The 19,435-nt window shown below is 36.9% G+C and overlaps 1 pseudogene; it reads left to right on the top strand.

Moving 5' to 3' along the window:
• The first annotated feature begins 1,387 nt into the window (after positions 1-1,387).
• On the top strand, positions 1,388-18,626 carry LOC127183100 (NACHT, LRR and PYD domains-containing protein 12-like; annotated as a pseudogene).
• Positions 18,627-19,435: the final 809 nt, after the last annotated feature.

Genomic DNA, 19,435 nt, shown 5'->3' with positions numbered 1-19,435 from the left:
AAAAGCGATTTTGCGAGCCCTGCTTTGTTCATGATAACAGATTGTAATAATGCATTAGTAAATGCTGAAATTATCAAGAACTAAGATTAATAAATGCTGTAGAAGTATTGTTCATTGTTAGTTCATGTTAACTAATGTAGTTAATGTTAACTAACGAACCTTACTGTAAAGTGTTACAGAAAGTAGAGAAACAACAGGCTTTTCAGGAAGGGTTATTTGTGTATATATGTGTATACACATGCCTGGAAAAAAATCCATGTATTGTTGACCTACAAACTAAATTCATTCATTCTGAATGATTAATAATTAAATTACAGACAATAAACGATCATTCAAGAGTTTGAAGTATTGAATTGATTTTCTGAAATAGACTTCAAAGTCTAAGTCTACAGACCTGTATGTAAAAAATTATTTTGATTTATACCCTTAATAGGGCGACATATCACCTGAGATACAAACATTTACAGACAGATTATGAAAAATGTAAAAATTATGAGAGACAGAGCTGTGTGTCATATTTATATTGTGTTTTTGTTTTATATTAGGTATTCATGTTATTATGGTATTCGTATTAGTTATTATGACAGAGAGTCTGTGAAGGAACTTTAGTTTATGGTTTCTGTATCAATAGTAATATGGAAAGATCAATTTTTCACCCCAAAAAATATTAATACAGTAATTCAAAGGATTGTTTGTTATAGTTCAGTTGATCAGAAGAGATCAGAAGCAGAGCCCAGCTGTGTGTTTATGAAGAGTGACGAGTCTATAGGACATCCACATTTCATTAACAGACATGATTGAAATATTTGTTATGGTGTTTTATCAAGTGATTTCATTATTTCATCTGATATTTTAACATTTGCTCACACTGAGAGACACGTCTATGAAAGTATTTAGTGTATCTTTAATCTCTGTCTGTTATAGTTCAGTTCACCAGAAGAAATCAGAAGCAGAGCCCATCTGTGTGTCTATGAGGAGTGACGAATCTTTGATTCATCCAGTTAATTTTAAGAGTGATGACACAAGATTTAACCTCAAGTATGACATTTTTTTTTGTAAAAGATATGATTATAGTAAGACATTTTAAATTAAACTGTCATAATTATACAGCACTATAATAAATAAACATGAGCAGAAATCTGGCTAGGAAATGCAGTGAATCTAATGACAATGAGCAGATATAGAGCACAGAGTATAATTATTTATTTATCTACATTTATATCAATGGTATTTAATTTTACAGTTGTGACCTTCAGCAGGTGTTATTAAGGTCACGAGAGAAATGTGTTTGATTCTTGATTCAAGGTCAGTCCTGCCACACAGATCAGCTGAAACAAAACCCGCCTTTAAGAAATATGACCAGTCTATGAATCAACCACAAGACAGCATGTATCCTGGTGTAAGGTAAACTGTGGGTTTTTTTTAATGCAGTGCATCATCACACATTACTCAAATACATCATTAATAACTGACACGTTTAACTGTTCAGTGTCTCATAACAGAAAACAAAAAATACATTTTTCTCTGTACATTTACCTCTGTAGCTCATGTAATAATGTGGTATTTTAATTTTACAGCCATGAAGTCCTCAGCATGTTTAGATCAAATCTGATGAAGAAGTTTGAGCATCTGTATGAGGGAACAGTGACGCAGGGAAACCCAACACTCCTGAATGAGATCTACACAGAGCTCTACATCACAGAGAGTGAGAGTGGAGAGATCAGTAATGAGCATGAGGTGAGACAGATTGAGACACAATCCAGGAGAGCAGCAACAGAGGACACAGCCATCAAATGCAATGACATCTTTAGACCTTTACCTGGACAAGACAAAGCCATCAGAACTGTGCTGACAAAGGGAGTCGCTGGCATTGGAAAAACAGTCTCTGTGCAGAAGTTCATCCTGGACTGGGCTGAAGGGAAAGAGAATCAGGACATCCAGCTCATATTTCCACTTCCTTTCAGAGAAATCAACTTGATGAAGGACAAAACACTCAGTCTTTCAGATCTTCTTCTTGTATTTTTTGCTGAAACTAAAGAAATGGAAATATCCAGAGATGAGTATAAAGTGTTGTTCATCTTTGATGGTCTGGATGAGTGTCGTCTGTCTCTGGATTTTCAGAGCGATGTGAGGTTGTGTGATGTAAGTGAATCAGCCTCAGTGGACGTGCTGCTGATGAACCTAATTGTGGGTAATCTGCTTCCCTCTGCTCTCATCTGGATCACCTCCAGACCAGCAGCAGCTCATCTCGTCCCCTCTGAGTGTGTCCATCGAGTGACAGAGGTACGAGGCTTCAATGAGCCACAGAAGGAGGAATACTTCAGGAAGAGAATCAGTGATCAGAGTCTGGCCGACAGGATCATCTCACACCTGAAGTCATCAAGGAGCCTCTACATCATGTGCCACATCCCAGTGTTCTGCTGGATCTCAGCCGCTGTTCTAGAGAAGATGTTGAGTCGAGCAGAGAGTGGAGAGATTCCCAAGACTCTCACTCAAATGTACACACACTTCCTGATCCTTCAGACCAACATCAAACGTGAGAAGGACTATGAGAAGAAGGTGACAGACGAAGACATGATCCTCAAACTGGGGAAAGTGGCTTTTCAGCAGCTTGTGAAAGGAAACCTGATCTTCTATGAGGAAGACCTGAGAGAGTGTGGCATTGATGTGACAGAAGCATCAGTGTACTCAGGATTGTGCACTCAGATCTTCAGAGAGGAGTTTGGCTTGTATCAGGGGAAAGTCTTCTGCTTTGTTCATCTGAGCATTCAGGAACATCTAGCAGCTCTATATGTCCACCTCTCCTGGACAAACAACAACAGAAATGTGATTGACCAAATCACCAAACAGAGTTCACAATCTAAAGTTTCATTATCTGAGCTGCATCAGAGAGCTGTGGATGAGGCTCTACAGAGTAAAAATGGAGATCTGGATCTTTTCCTGCGGTTCCTTCTGGGTTTGTCAGTGGAGTCTCATCAGATTCTTCTACAACGAATAATGACACTAAATAGAAGCAGATCTGACAACATTAAGAAAACACTTGAGTACATCAAGAAGAAGATCAGGACCATTGAATCTCCAGAGAAATCCATCAATCTGTTTCACTGTCTGAATGAACTGGGTGATCGTTCACTAGTGAAGGAAATACAACAGTATCTGAAATCTGGAACAATAAAGGAAGCCAATCTCTCTTCATCTCAGTGGTCAGCTGTAGTTTTTGTGTTGTTGACATCAGAAGAAGAGCTGAATGAGTTTCGTCTTGATAAATTTGTTAAAGGAAATAATGAACATGAAAATATGAAAGTTCTTAAGAAGTTGCTGCCTGTGATTAAAGAATCCAGATCAGTTCAGTAAGTATCACAGAGAACAATCACTTCACTGTTATAACATTAAAATATATTACATATATACACACACACACACACATCAACATTTGAAGTGGATCAAAACCTTTCATCAAAATTGTCCTAAAGCCAAAACAATACCCACTCTTGAAATAGGATAAGTTTGATTAACTTTATATATACATGCATACATGCAATGCCCTCCATAAGTATTGGAACAGTAAAGACAAAATTGCTTTGTTTGCTGTGGAGTCGAGACATTTACAAATATGATTAAAAGATGAACATGACACAAAACTACAGAATGTCACATTTTATTATTAGCTGTTTCAATACATATGTTTTACCAAATAAAAAGGACAGCACTTTTAGACTTCAACCCACTATTCGATGTGATCATAAGTATTGGGACAGCTGAACTTAAGACAGATATAAAAGTCTAAAAGCTAATATTTAGTTGCAGATCCCTTGTGTGCGATCAGAGCAGTGAGTCTGTGACCCATAGACATCACCAGACTCTTGGTCTCATCCTTTGAAATGCTTTTCTCAGCCTTTAATGCAGCCAATTCCAACTGTTGCTTGTTTGGAGAGTTTGTGCCTTTAGTCTCCTCTTTAGCTGGTGAAATTCATGTTCAATCAGATTTAAATCTGGAGATTGGTTTGGGTATTCTAAGACTTTACATTTTTTGCCCTGATAAACTCCTTGTCTGAACTGGCAGGGTGTTTTGGGTCATTGTCCTGATGCAGTGTGAAGTGTGTTCTGATGAGTCTGATGGCATTTTCTTGAATATTGGTAGCCAAAATAGTTTTGTACCCCTCTGCTGCAGCCATCATACATTAAGTCATCATGAAAATTGAGAGAGCCTGTTCCAGAGACAACCATGCATGTCCACGCCATGACATCTCCACCATGTTTTACAGATGAGGTTGTGTGCTTAGGATCATTTGCAGTTTCCTTTTTTCTCCACACTTTTTGCAAACTCTAATCTTGCCTTTCTATTTTTGGTGCTGGTCAGAGGTTTGTATCTTGCTGTGGCTTCTGTGTCAAAGTCTCCTGTGGACAGTAGATTATCAGAGCATCAGCCCAGCTTTCTGGAGGTTGTTGGTGATATTACAGACATGTATTTTAGGGGTCATTTTCACAGCTTTTATGATTTGCCTGTCATCAACTCCTGTTATTTTTCTATGATATGACACATTCCCTGCTTTTAATATCTGAACAATTAATGCAACAGGACACAGCTGATCACTCAGAAAGACCTTTGAGGCAACTGTCCCAATACTTATGCTCACATCAGACAGTGGGATGAACTCTGAAAGTGCTGATCTTCTTAGCTGGTAAAACATTCATGTGTTAAAACACCCAAAAATAAAATGTGACTTTTTATTTTATGTAATTATTTTTATTACAGAAGAGCATCTGGAATGACAAGTGCTAGACTCAAAAGTATAATAAAACACATGAACCTTCTGCCAGTTCACAGTCCAGCATGTGTTTTAGTTTTAATCATGTTAAACAGGTTAAAAGTTAAAGGAAAGGCAAGTTTATTTATATAGCACATTTCATACACAGTGGTTGAAAAGTTCTGTACATAAAATAAAATAATCACAACAATAAAAAAAGGAATTTAAGAACATTTAAAGGACAACTCCACTTCCAGAAAAAAAAACTTTTTTTTTTTTGAATATCAAGCCTCCCTTGGACAGGTGTTGAGAATTAGCATGTATGCTAAAACACTTAAGCAGATACATACGGTTTGTTTAATGTAACTGTGATGTCCATGTCAAATAAAACAATAATAAACAACAATTCACATATAATGTACTCACCCCCTTGTCATCCAAGATGTTCATGTCTTTCTGTTTTCGGTCGTAATAAAAAATGATTTTTCAGGATGACGTTTCAGGATTTTTCTCCATATAATGAACTTCATTGGTGCCCCGAGTTTGAACTTCCAAAATGTAGTTTAAATGCGGCTTCAAAGGCTCTAAATGATCCCAGCCGAGGAAGAAGGGTCTTATCTAGCGAAACAATCTGTCATTTTTTTTCAGAGAATAAAAATTTGTATACTTTTTAAGCACAAACGCTTTTCTAGCACAGGCTCTGAGATGTTTTCTTCTTTAAAATGATTTAAACATTGATTTAAAATGAACTGAAATGGTTAAGAATATAAATGATTATACATAAAATACAGTGCAGTCAGTTCGGACGTAGCACAGTGCTTATTCAGTAAATGCTCAACTTAATAGATGAGTTTTGAGTCTGGATTTAAATGTGACTAATGTTTTAGCACATCTGATCTCTTCTGGAAGCTGATTCCAACTGCGGGTGGCATAATAGCTACGAGCGGATTCCCCTTGTTTTGTGTGAACCCTTGGTATTTCTAACTGACTCGATCCTAATGATCTGAGTGGTCTGTTAGGTTTACATTCAGTAAACACATCTGCAATTAAATGTTTTATTTAATAACTGTGTTAGCCATAGTTTCAGTTCTTTATTTTTATTTAATATATTAATTACATTTTTACTCCATGAAAATACTATTGCATAATGGTATGAACTAATTTAATTATACTGAACTTGCAAGTCGTTTAATGTAGCAAGTTGTTTGATTGGTTTTTAAATGGCTGTTTGATTTTCATCTCTTTACAGGTTGAGTAATTGTGGTGTCACAGATGAAGGTTGTGCTGCTCTGACTTCAGCTCTGAGATCAAACCCCTCACACCTGAGACTACTGGATCTGTCGTGGAATAAACTAGGAGATTCAGTGAAGCTGCTTTCTGATGCACTGGAGGATCCTCACTGTAAACTGGAGACACTGAGGTAAGATCATATATGACACAAAGATTATTTTGCATAATACAGACATTTTGCATAAAATACAGATGTAGTGCATAAAAGAAATATTAATTTTCCTGCTTGAATGAGGCTTTGGATGTTTTATGATATAATATTTTCTGTGACATTGTAAACCTCTGTCCAATGATCCATCAAACATATTGATTTGTGCTTTAGTACTTTCTCTTTAATAATGGATTCACAGCTAAACTGATGTGATCTGAGAGAGTGAAAGAGTGTGTCATTGTTCTCTACAGGTTGAGATGTTGTGGTGTCACAGATGAAGGTTGTGCTGCTCTGACTTCAGCTCTGAGATCAAACCCCTCACACCTGACAGAACTGAATCTGTCTGTGAATAAACTAGGAGATTCAGTGAAGCTGCTTTCTGATGTACTACAGAATCCTCACTGTAAACTGGAGACACTGAGGTAAGATCTCTCTGATAGTCACACGAACCTGATCTTGAATTCTTTACCACACACTTCTTTTTAGTAATGCACTGATCTTGATTCTTCATGGCCGATTCTGATTGCAAGTGCTTTACAAACAAATGGGCTGATTTTTGAAAGCCCATAGAATTATGCCTTAAGAAAACGACAAGAAATAGTGAAAATATGAGTACATGAGCAAGATGTTTATTTTCTCTATTACAGGTCAAATTCTCTGTAGCTGTTTAAATTAGAGGCGACCACTGCATTTTTAAACTTAATCCACACAAAGATGCTGCATGCATGAGCCGTTTCTGATTTAAATTAGATTATAATTTCAATATCTGAAGCAAAAACAGAATGATCTGACAGACTTTAGCTTTGTGAAATTATGCAACATAAAACACCTGGGCCAAACCAAACATGAAAGATAACTTACTCCAGTAACCAGGCGCTGTTTGACACCTCCGTGAAGTTGGCACCCCATAAAAAGAAATAATGACCCAAATATGCCATTTGTTTGTGCTCGATTTGTGCCCGTTTGTGCCGTTAAAACAAACCTGGTATCTCCGAGCCTTTCTTAAATATAATGGGTAAAATATTTGTTAGGGACTGTTACGTAACTCTTCACCCCATATCGTCGAAATCGCTCCAGAAGGTGCCATTCGTTTGTGCTCGATTTGTGCCGGTTTGTGCCACTAAAATAAACATTGTATCTAATTCCCTTCCTTAGAAAAAACAAATACAATATGGGGCAGTGATGTCACTCTCCACCCCATGTCGTCCAAATATCTCCAAACCGGTGCCGTTCGTTTGTGCTCGATTTGTGCCGGTTTGTGCCAATAATAGAAATGATGCAACTATGACCACTGCTTAAATATAACGAAAACAAAACGTTTTTACTAACAGCGACATCACTCTGCACCCCATCATTCCAAAATGTTGCCATTCGTTTGTGCTTGATTTGTGGCCGTTTGTGCCGTTCAAATTTACATCTATTTCCCGTACTCATAAACAAATACAAAACGGGGTAGTGACGTCACTCTGCACCCCATTTAGCGCCACTGCAAAGTTTTTAAAAAAGTTAGTGTTCGTGCTGCCTAAAAATTTAAAATTTAGTCAGCTCCAAGTTTTCACTAACTTTCAAACTGACTAAATTTAAATTTCAAGGCAGAACACAAACCTCAACAAAAAATCTTTTTAATTTGGTTGTGTTGGATTTGTGCCATTAGAATATTAAACATCGATTCCCCACGAATATTCGTTAATATTTTTAATGGCAAAGTGGCTGTATTTATTTTCGTTTCTTTAAATTATTTTGAAATATGTTTGGAACATGTTTGTTAAATTCTTTTTTTTTTTCTCCTTTTTTTTTTCTTTGCCGACCAAGCCGCCAGCAGCAGACAGTGAGCTGATCATAGCCCATGTTCTAACCTTCTCATATCAACACGACTTGCCTAAAATAAAATCTATAGATGTAAAACAATTAATGCATTTCACAATATTAATTTAAACATTTAACATATAAATGTGCGCTTTTAGGCGCATTTTAATCCACGTGGAGGCGCCGGCAATATATATATGTATCTATATCCCGTTACACTTCTATATATATATAGTTAATATATATATATCTATATCCCGTTACACTTCTCGTTGCCACCGAATACTCTCAGTCTCCCAATGTGATACGGCCGGGAAGCAAGACACAGACACAAGTTCTGTATTTCCTTACTTCAGCTTTATAGGTCTAATACAAGAGCATATATAGGGGTATTAACGGATGTTATGCATCTAACCAAAATATCTATGTGCGTCATATGGAACAAAACCATTATTGGGTGTATAATGAAATATCAGAAATAGATCTGGGTGCACAATAAGCTCTTCCTAAATTCATCCTGTTATTCCAGCCAACTATATGTCAAACAGATAAAAACAAGTGGTATAGATATGTGAGATACAATAAACAGCAGGGAGAGAGGAAAAGGGAGGGGGAGAGAAGTCACGTACAAGCAGGTTCTCACAGACAAGGAGCATATATATATATATATATATATATATATATATATATATTTAATAAATTAATATCTACGCCATCATTTTTGCTAATAAGAGTAATACATCATTCGGAACTGCAAAGAGTCTACTTTGATTTGTGTGCACTCACAACATCAACAAAACATTCCTTTACATTAAATTTAGATTTTTTTTCAACATGCATTATATATACAAATACGTACAAATATAGATTTACCTCATTGATTAGCTACAGTAGTATCTATCAATTTCTTGTAGTCTTTTTCCAATGACCAGTAATTTGTCCAGCCATGCACACATTCAGTAGGCTATAGCTTAAGCCTGTTTTATCTACGAGCCCTTTTTCCACAGTCCGTTATGTCCTTTTTAATTTTCTTATGCGGGGCGGTAAATAATTGTTTATAAGGGGAACAGAAAACCATATTAGCTATTAAATGCAGTCATGCCATGCAATTACATTAGGCTACATGTTTCCTATAGATAATGGTATATTAAGTGCTTAAGTTTTCTCCCTTTAAATATCCAATTAAAGACGAATTTTAGTTACAACCAGGATTTCAGGCACAAATCGAGCATAAATAAACACGACATTTTGTGTGGGGAGCGCTTTGAATTAGGCTATATAATTATATATAGGCTATGCAATTTATTAATTTTAGCGAATGTTCGTTAAGAATCGATGTTTAATATTATATATTAGCATATTATATAATTAATTTTTTTGTTAAAGTTATTGTTCATGCTGCCTTGAAATTTAAGTTTAGTCAACTTTAAATATGAAGTTAGTGAAAACTAACATGAAAAGACTAAGTGAAAAGACTAAACTTTAAATTTTAACGCAGCACGAACACTAACTTTTTTTTTAACTCTGCAGTGGCGCTAAATGGAGTGGACAGTGAAATTTTTGTTATATTTAAAAATAGGTCATGGTTACATGGCTTGTTTTAGCGGCACAAATCGAGCACAAACAAATGGCACCTTTTGGAGCGATTTCGACGATATGGGGTGGAGAGTTACGTAACAGTCCCAAACAAATATTTTACCCATTATATTTAAGAAGGGCTCGGAGATACCAGGTTTGTTTTAACGGCACAAACGGGCACAAATCCAGCACAAACGAACGGCACCGGTTTGGAGAGATTTGGACGACATGGGGTGGAGAGTGACGTCACACGGTCAAAAAAATAATGTTTAATATCTTAAACACCAAACCAGCACAAACGTTCATTTTTGCGGCACAAACGTAGCACAAACGAATGGCATAGTTTTGGTCATTATTTCTTTTTATGGGGTGCCAACTTCACAGAGGTCTGTTACCTGGGCTTTTTATTTATTTATTTTTTATTTTTCGAGTGCACCTGCTTCAGATGTAAGCGCGTGTATGAACAGCACGCGAATGAAATGTTTAAGCGGCAAGGTTTAAAGCACATGCAAATAATGTACTTGCGTGATTGCAAATAAGTGCAGTGTTTAGTGAGTGAATTCTGCTGCTGAGTAAACATTTGGTGTGAATGTATGTCGCGTGAGACGGAGGCGCCAGAACTACAACTGATAGAATGTGCACTGTAGCACGATAGGCTTACCTTATTTCTTTAATAATAGTAGATCGTAGGGATATTTTAATCGTCAGGAATCAAAAATGTTCATATCACACACCCATAATTGCAATGCAGTGCAAATCCAGAACAGAGATTGGTTAAAAGAAAACGTTTGGAGCAAAAAAAAAAAAAAAAAAAAAAAAAATGGTTCCAAGTTCCAACAGAGCAGTGTGAGAAATTGACGGTAATATCTAAAATCTGCATTAAAGCTAAGAATGTAAAGATGAAGTTTAATTGGTTATGTAAGCTAATGTTGGATAGAACGGCTCACTGTATCAGCTCACAGCAGTCATATACTGTGCAGTACTTAGCAAAAGCTTTGTAAAGAAATGAAAAGTCGCACCCCAACAATTACTCGCACTCGCACAAATGCTCCCAAATTTTTTTTGTGGTTGCGCAGATTAAATTCCGGGAGCATATGCGACCAAAGCAGTCGCAATTTCAAGCCCTGTAAATCTCAGCAAAAATGACTCTGAAGTTCATTTCATTCATCTTCATCACATCACATGACCTGCTGCTCCTGTTTGACCCATTAAACCGCGGTGCCAAAATGCAGTCCTGGAGGGCCGCTGTCCTGCAGAGTTTCACTTCAACCCCATTAAACACACCTGAAGCTAATCAGTATCTTCAGGATCACTAGAAAGTTACAGGCAGGTGAGTTTGATCAGGGTTGGAGCTAAACTCTGCAGGACAGAGATCCTCCAGGACTGATCACATCCCATAGGTGATGAGCCAGAAGAAAAACTCATGAACATGATTTCAGTGCATGTGTAGACAGTAGTTCTTTCTTTGTACATGATGACATTGAGCATCTCTATTGAGTTCAGCACATTTCTATTCAGTTTTAAGCAGCCAGATGAGACCATTGATGTTTGGTCACAACAGTTAATAAAGGAGATATAATGGGGAACATGTGGCTCCTGTGAAGCACTAACTTTCTCCTCTGATGTGTTTATTAGAGGAGAAAGTGACTGTTTCTCCAGACAGATCTGTCCTTATATCACTATAAAACAATATCTCACATTCAGCTCTGTGTGTCTGTTCAGTCCTGAAGAACATGACAGTTTCAAACAGCACCATTGAGTCAATAACAAACTACACACACTTCAACTACAATTCACATTGTGTCATTGTTCTCTACAGGTTGAGAGATTGTGGTGTCACAGATGAAGGTTGTGCTGCTCTGGCTTCAGCTCTGAGATCAAACCCCTCACACCTGACACAACTGGATCTCTCTGTGAATAAACTAGGAGATTCAGTGAAGCTGCTTTCTGATGTACTACAGAATCCTCACTGTAAACTGCAGAAACTGTGGTAAAATCATATTTGACACAGTTTTGAAAACAAAATTACAAATATGAAAACAAAACAACAAATAATAAACACAATGGCAAATCTAAACACAAAACAAGTCAGAAAACAATGTTTGCAAATATAATATTTATCACTGATTGGATGAGACATCTGCCAGTCAAGACGTAAAAAAAATGTGTGAAGAAAAAATGTCTAGACTGATGGACCCGTACATGCCTGACAAATACAAACACACCATCTTGGCCTATGACCACACCTGGACCTTTCCACTCGTTACAATCAACTCGCTTATAATACACTTTGTCCCCCTTTTCATATTTGTCATGAACGGGCCTCAGTTGCTTGCGAAGGGCTCTTCTGATTCTCTCTGAGCATTCGGCTTCTGTGAATGCTTTTCTCATTGTAGTGTTGTGATTTGCTTATTTATCCAAGTACTCATACTTGTTTCCAGAGCTGGGGCTTATCAGTGAGGACAGAGGGCAGATTTGGGTTCTGCCCAAACGCCAACTGGTAGAGACTATAGCCATGGACATTGTGCAGGGAGTTCTTGGCCATTAGTGCCCAATCTAGGGCTGTCTTCCAGTCACAGTTGTTGTTCTTCTTTACCTTCAGCAAAATTTCAGCGAGTGTCTGAGTGTCTTTCTAAAAGGCCATTGCTCCATGGGCTGTACACTGCGGTTGTTTTAACTTCAATGTTAAACTTTTTGCCCATGTCCTTGATCTCGTCATTATTAAATTCACCTCCATTATCACTAAACAGTCTGCATGGAGGACCATGAACAGTTATCCAGCAGTGAATAAAGTTCTTTACTATCTCTTTTGGGTTCTTTGTGGTGACGATACTCCCTGCACTGAAGCGTGTGAAGTGGTCAATAGCATGCAAATACCATACACCCGCTCAAGCTCATGTAAGTCCACAGCCACAGTCTCATTATAGGCTGATGCCATAGGTAAACCCACTACAGGCTTATGTTTTGGCTCACTGTATCTTCTACATGTATCTGTTTTTAACAGTGTTCTTGAGGATTGTGTTGCTTTCATCGTTGTGATTACCTGAGCCAGCCAGTAATTTCATCTTTCAGCTGTCTATCAGCTGAAGCATGTCCATGTCTGTGTAGTTTCAACAGGACTCTCTCCTTTTCTTTTGTTGTCAGGTTTTCTGTCACAGCAAGTATTTCATTTTCATTTTGTGTTTTGCTCTCACTGGTCTCCTTTTCACCTAGATGACTGTCATCTCTCAAGTTCACAGAATAATATCCTGAAGATGTTAGTTCGAGTTTAACAGGCTGTTTAAACATTGTTGCTTTGTCATGTGCAATATCCAGAACTGCACTTGCTCTTTTCAATGAAGTCTTGTTTAAGAGCATCGGTATATCTGCAGGAACAAGTTCTGTCTTTATTTTTCATCTGGTATGTCCTTTCTTAGCTGAATGGTAACTTTTCTTGTGGAGTGAACAACTTTGCCATTGTCTACAGGACTAAACTGGAAACAAAAAGGCTGCGCTAACCCATAAACAGTGACCTTTGCACATGCGCAGAAGATAAAAATTAACTTAACATTGTAACAACGTTCGTAGAATGGGAAGAAGGAGGCGGGAACCGGCAAACATTTAAACAGTTTAATAATAAAATGAACAATCACACAAGTAAAGCGGCAGCCCCTCACGGACGACTGCCGCACACAAAACGCAAAATAAAGTCCAGGCCTGGTCCTCTCTCGTCTTCCACTGTCGTCACTCCTCCTTTTATCCTTCCGGAGCTCCTCCGTGGGACTCGAGACCGGTGAGTGGCGCAGGTGTCGCTCATTATCATTATACTCCACCGGCCTCGTTTCGTTCCCACGGCTCTCGACCCCGCCCCACTCATCACAAACATGTAGTGCACAAAGACAATCAAACAAAATGACAGAAGAAACCAGTCACATAGTGTCAGTGGGAGAGTAAGGACAGTGGGAGAAGCTTTTGACACCAACCGAGTACAAATCTGTCTTTTCCTGATCCCATCCTTCTCCCTCTTTTCATATTTTAAGCAAAGTTAAATATTCCAAAACTGGAAATAAATTGTCTGATGGGTATTGAATAGTGGGAATAAAGGGCTTTATGATTATTTCATAGATTATAATTTAATCTTCTTATTGATCAGGCAGACTGGCAGATCAGCCATATGCAGCTCATATTTTTACCATTCTCCGAACCGTGGTTTTCTTCATGGAGCATCACATTAAGAAATATTTATTTCTCATGGATAAAGCTTTAGATGTTTTATGATCATGTTTGGTGTTCTGTGACTATTTAAACTTCAGTCCAAAGATCTATTAAACCTTGATTTGTGCTTTAGGTTTGTTCTTTTTCTTTAATAATGGATTCACAGCTAAACTGATGTGATCTGAGAGAGTGAAGAGTGTGTCATTGTTCTCTACAGGTTGAGTTATTGTGGTGTCACAGATGAAGGTTGTGCTGCTCTGACTTAAGCTCTGAGATCAAACCCCTCACACCTGAGAGAACTGGATCTGTCTGGGAATAAATTAGGAGATTCAGTGAAGCTGCTTTCTGATGTACTGGAGGATCCTCACTGTAAACTGGAGACACTGAGGTAAGATCTCTCTGATAGTCACACATGAAGTACATTGTAAAGTATATCTGAAGTGTTCAGCCTCTTTCTGCTGCTGTGAGTTCAACTGACTGAGCTGTAACACATGAGCTGCTCTTTAGAAATGATCAGTGATTACTTACAAGTTATTATTTATTCCATTACTGATTACATGATGAGAACTGTAGTTAGTAACAGTCTGTTGAATTATACATAATAGGTACAGATCATCTTTTATATTTGTGATTTTATATTTTAGATAACTGTTATATTTGTGAAGTTTTTATTAGAAAAAATCATGTCATTTTTCTTTTTTATATGTCATTCTGTCCTTTTGATATGAAATTTTAAAGGATTTTAGCCCCCATTAAAGTTGCATCACCTTTGACAGCAAACTGAATTTTATTTCTCATGATAAATTACTTAAAAGAAATGTTTTAAAATCTGCATATCTGGTTACTCAGGAATGTGGTAAAGAGCAGCAGACAGTGCTGCCAAAGAAGTGTTATCTACAGAACCATTACAACACTCTGTGTCTTTCACAGATCTGAGACCAACATTAAATACATGCAGCAAAAATAAACATGAGATCGGTGCTTAAACAACAAATTACCTGAAATAAACCTTGGTGCTGGGGGAAAAAAAAACATATATTCCCCTTCAGTAATCACTGGGATCAAGTCATTTACACACAATGTCTGATAGGACACTCAAGACTTACACATACACTTTTACTAAGAGAAAATTGCATCAAAATCCACTGTCCATTAGACATATTGCTGGACTGTAATACTTTTACTCCTGTGAGAAACTTATTTTGTTGATACTTTTGAAAAGGGTTTTTAATCAAGTAAATCCAAGTTTAGTTTAAAGTTGTTGTTTTGATTTAAAAAAAAAAAAAAAGAATCTCACGCATCTTGTTTAGTTTTAATTTTCAATAATTAATCTGGTCCTCTCCATGATCATAGCCATAGAAGCTGGCATGCGTTAAAAAAAAAAAATTAAAAATAAAGAACTTATTCGGCTTTTTTTTTTCCTTTTTTTTGACTACTTTTGAATAATTTTAACATTAATTTTGACCTAAATATTTTATCACACAGATTTAAATCTGATTATTACGGAAGGCTGTTTCTACAACTGAATAAAAAATGAAAAGATAATTGCAACTTTAATGTCTACCAAATTGAAAAAAAGTGAAATATATTCCATTCTTTATCAACATTGTGATGTTTATTAAACATTATATTATGTCACGGTTTTCCAAACTCTGCTGCTCCTGAAAGAACTGCAGGGATTTGATGAAGTTGATGAAAAGCAAATAATTCATTTAATCATAAAATTGCCAAACTAAATGTAAATTAAAATGAATAACTTTAAAATAAAACACTAAACAGTTCAAATAGAAATACTTTATTTGTTTAAATTAATTTTTTCTCTGTGATCTGAGAGAGTGAAGAGTGTGTCATTGTTCTCTACAGGTTGAGATGTTGTGGTGTCACAGATGGAGGTTGTGCTGCTCTGACTTCAGCTCTGAGATCAAACCCCTCACACCTGACAGAACTGAATCTGTCCTACAATAAACTAGGAGATTCAGTGAAGCTGCTTTCTGATGTACTACAGAATCCTCACTGTAAACTGGAGACACTGATGTAAGATCTCTCTGATAGTCACACATTTCTTTGTCATCTTTGTGTATAAACATTCTTAAATATCAACCCTGTGAATAAAATCAGCCATGTTCAGAAAACACACCAAATCAGGGCTCGAAATTAACTTTTTTACTTGGTAGCACTGGTGGTCCCAAATTCAAAAAGTTAAGAGCAAAAAAAATAAAATTTATGAGCACCCAATGAATATTAAGGAGCACCACAGCTACCAATTGAGAGGAACAGCCAGCAGCATCCTGATGATTAACAGCTTCACCAGTCGAACCTGATCTTGAATTCTTTACCACACACTTCTTTTTAGTAATGCACTGATCTTGATTCTTCATGGCCAATTCTGATTGCCAATGCTTTACAAACAAATTGGCTGATTTTTGATAGCCATTTTTTTTAAATAATAATTTATTGCCTTAAGAAAACGACAAGAAATAATGAAAATATGAGTACATGAGTAAAATGTTTATTTTCTCTATTACAGGTGAAACTCTCTGTAGCTGTTTAAATTAGAGGCGACCACTGCATTTTTAAACTTAATCCACACAAAGATGCTGCATGCATGAGCCGTTTCTGATTTAAATTAGATTATAATTTCAATATCTGAAGCAAAAACAGAATGATCTGACAGACTTTAGCTTTGTGAAATTATGCAACATAAAACACCTGGGCCAAACCACACATGAAAGATAACTTACTCCAGTAATCAGGCACTGTTTGATGGGCTTTTTATTTTTTTTTTTTTCGAGTGTACACGCTTCAAATGTAAGCGCATGTATGAACAGCACGTGAATGAAATGTTTAAGCAGCAAGGTTTAAAAGCACATGCAAATAGTGGACTTGTGATTACAAATAAGTGCAGTGTTTAGTGAGTGAATTCTGCTGCTGAGTAAACATTTGGTGTGAATGTATGTCGCGTGAGACGGAGGCGCCAGAACTACAACTGATAGAATGTGCACTGTAGCACGATAGGCTTACTTTATTTCTTTAATAATAGTAGATCGTAGGGATATTTTAATCGTCAGGAATCAAAAATGTTCATATCACACACCCATAATTGCAATGCAGTGCAAATCCAGAACAGAGATTGGTTAAAAGAAAACGTTTGAAGCCAAAAAAAAAAAAAAAAAAAAAAAAAAAAAAAAAAAAAAAATGGTTCCAAGTTCCAACAGAGCAGTGTGAGAGATTGACGGTAATATCTAAAATCTGCATTAAAGCTAAGAATGTAAAGATAAAGTTTAATTGGTTATGTAAGCTAATGTTGGATAGAACGGCTCACTGTATCAGCTCACAGCAGTCATATACTGTGCAGTACTTAGCAAAAGCTTTGTAAAGAAATGAAAAGTCGCACCACAACAATTACTCGCACTCGCACAAATGCTCCCAATTTTTTTTTTGTGGTTGCGCAGATTAAATTCCGGGAGCATATGCGACCAAAGCAGTCGCAATTTCAATCCCTGTAAATCTCAGCAGAAATGACTCTGAAGTTCATTTCATTCATCTTCATCACATCACATGACCTGCTGCTCCTGTTTGACCCATTAAACCGCGGTGCCAAAATGAAGTCCTGGAGGGCCGCTGTCCTGCAGAGTTTCACTTCAACCTCATTAAACACACCTGAAGCAGCTAATCAGTATCTTCAGGATCACTAGAAAGTTACAGGCAGGTGAGTTTGATCAGGGTTGGAGCTAAACTCTGCAGGACAGAGATCCTCCAGGACTGATCACATCCCATAGGTGATGAGCCAGAAGAAAAACTCATGAACATGATTTCAGTGCATGTGTAGACAGTAGTTCTTTCTTTGTACATGATGACATTGAGCATCTCTATTGAGTTCAGCACATTTCTATTCAGTTTTAAGCAGCCAGATGAGACCATTGATGTTTGGTCACAACAGTTAATAAAGGAGATATAATGGGGAACATGTGGCTCCTGTGAAGCACTAACTTTCTCCTCTGATGTGTTTATTAGAGGAGAAAGTGACTGTTTCTCCAGACAGATCTGTCCTTATATCACTATAAAACAATATCTCACATTCAGCTCTGTGTGTCTGTTCAGTCCTGAAGAACATGACAGTTTCAAACAGCACCATTGAGTCAATAACAAACTACACACACTTCAACTACAATTCACATTGTGTCATTGTTCTCTACAGGTTGTATAGATTGTGGTGTCACAGATGAAGGTTGTGCTGCTCTGGCTTCAGCTCTGAGATCAAACCCCTCACACCTGACAGAACTGAATCTGTCATTGAATAAACTAGGAAAATCAAAAGTGAAGTTACTCTCTAAACTTAAGGATGATCCACATTGTAAACTGACAATGTTATCCTATTGTGAGTGTTCATTTATTAAAGTTTCTAAAATGACTCAAGTTCAGTAACAGACCTCCTGTGTGTGTGATTGGAGAATATAAGATAATTCAGCTCCACTTTAGTTTCTGTACTTCAAGCTGTTTAATAAGAGTTTGATTCTGTGATGTGACTGATTTATGAATATTTTCATCTCTTCCAGTGTCTCTGTGTGTAAGGGATAAAGAGAGAGTTGTTGATCATTTACTGTTAATTAATCTATGATCAGTTGTTCATTCATATCTCTGACTGTAATATGAATATACTGTTTTTTTTTTTTTTTTCTGAAATGGATCTGCTGATGTGAAGTGACAGCAGTAATGTCTCATACTCATATGTGACTGTCTGTGTGTTTTGTTGTAGGACTCTCAGTATTGAGACGTCAGGCCAGTTTCCTCAGGATCAGCTGATGGTGAGTAAGGAGCCGCTACAGAGACGTCACAGTCACACAATCAACAGAGACTGAACACACAGAGACACACAGCATCACACTGTCTCGTGTGTGTGTGATGTCACATCACTTTCTCCTTTTATACTGGACCATGAAAATGAGTGACTGAAACATGAAGGGAATGAGCTCACTATTGCAGCAGTGTATGGTTTATCAGTGTTCAAGACATCTCAGGTAATTTTTATAAGGATAATGTATATTTATAATGCAGTGCTAATCAACATAGCCTTTACTAGAATACTGTAAAATAATAGATTTTCTGCCTCATTCTCATTCAAAAATTTTGGTCAAAATAATCATGTAGTGGAAAATGTAATATTGTAATAGCCCCGTTTCCACATGAGTCTTCATGTTATTTTGCTGGTTTCTTGCATTTTTCCTCCTGTCTCAGGACACAGTAAATCACTGATTGCTTTGTTAACACATATGACTCTTGTATGATATTGGGCTCCTCAAAATCACATTCACAGGGTTGTTGCGATGACAAAATCACGTTTACACTAACTGCAAACAGCAATCACAGAATGTTTCTCTAATGTTCTCATATGGTTCCCTTTTGGATATTTTTGGGGTAAGTAAATAAGAACGTTGCAGAATTGTTCTCTGTAGGTTCTTTTTGTAACCAAAAGCTCACCTTACCAGAATGTTGCAGGGAGTAAATAAAGTTCCCCAAAAGTTATTTTTAGTTTTTACATTCATAAACTAAAGAGAACCTATACAGAGGTTATTTTTAGGTTTTTTTATTTAAACCCATGTAGATTAATTTCTCATAATTTTAAATAACATTTTGCAAAGTGACATGACTGACATTAGTGTAATACAGT

Source organism: Labeo rohita, chromosome 20 (genome assembly GCF_022985175.1).
Source record: "Labeo rohita strain BAU-BD-2019 chromosome 20, IGBB_LRoh.1.0, whole genome shotgun sequence".
Taxonomy (NCBI): domain Eukaryota; kingdom Metazoa; phylum Chordata; class Actinopteri; order Cypriniformes; family Cyprinidae; genus Labeo; species Labeo rohita.
Note: the sequence above shows the minus strand (reverse complement) of the source record. Positions and strands in the feature narration are given on the sequence as shown.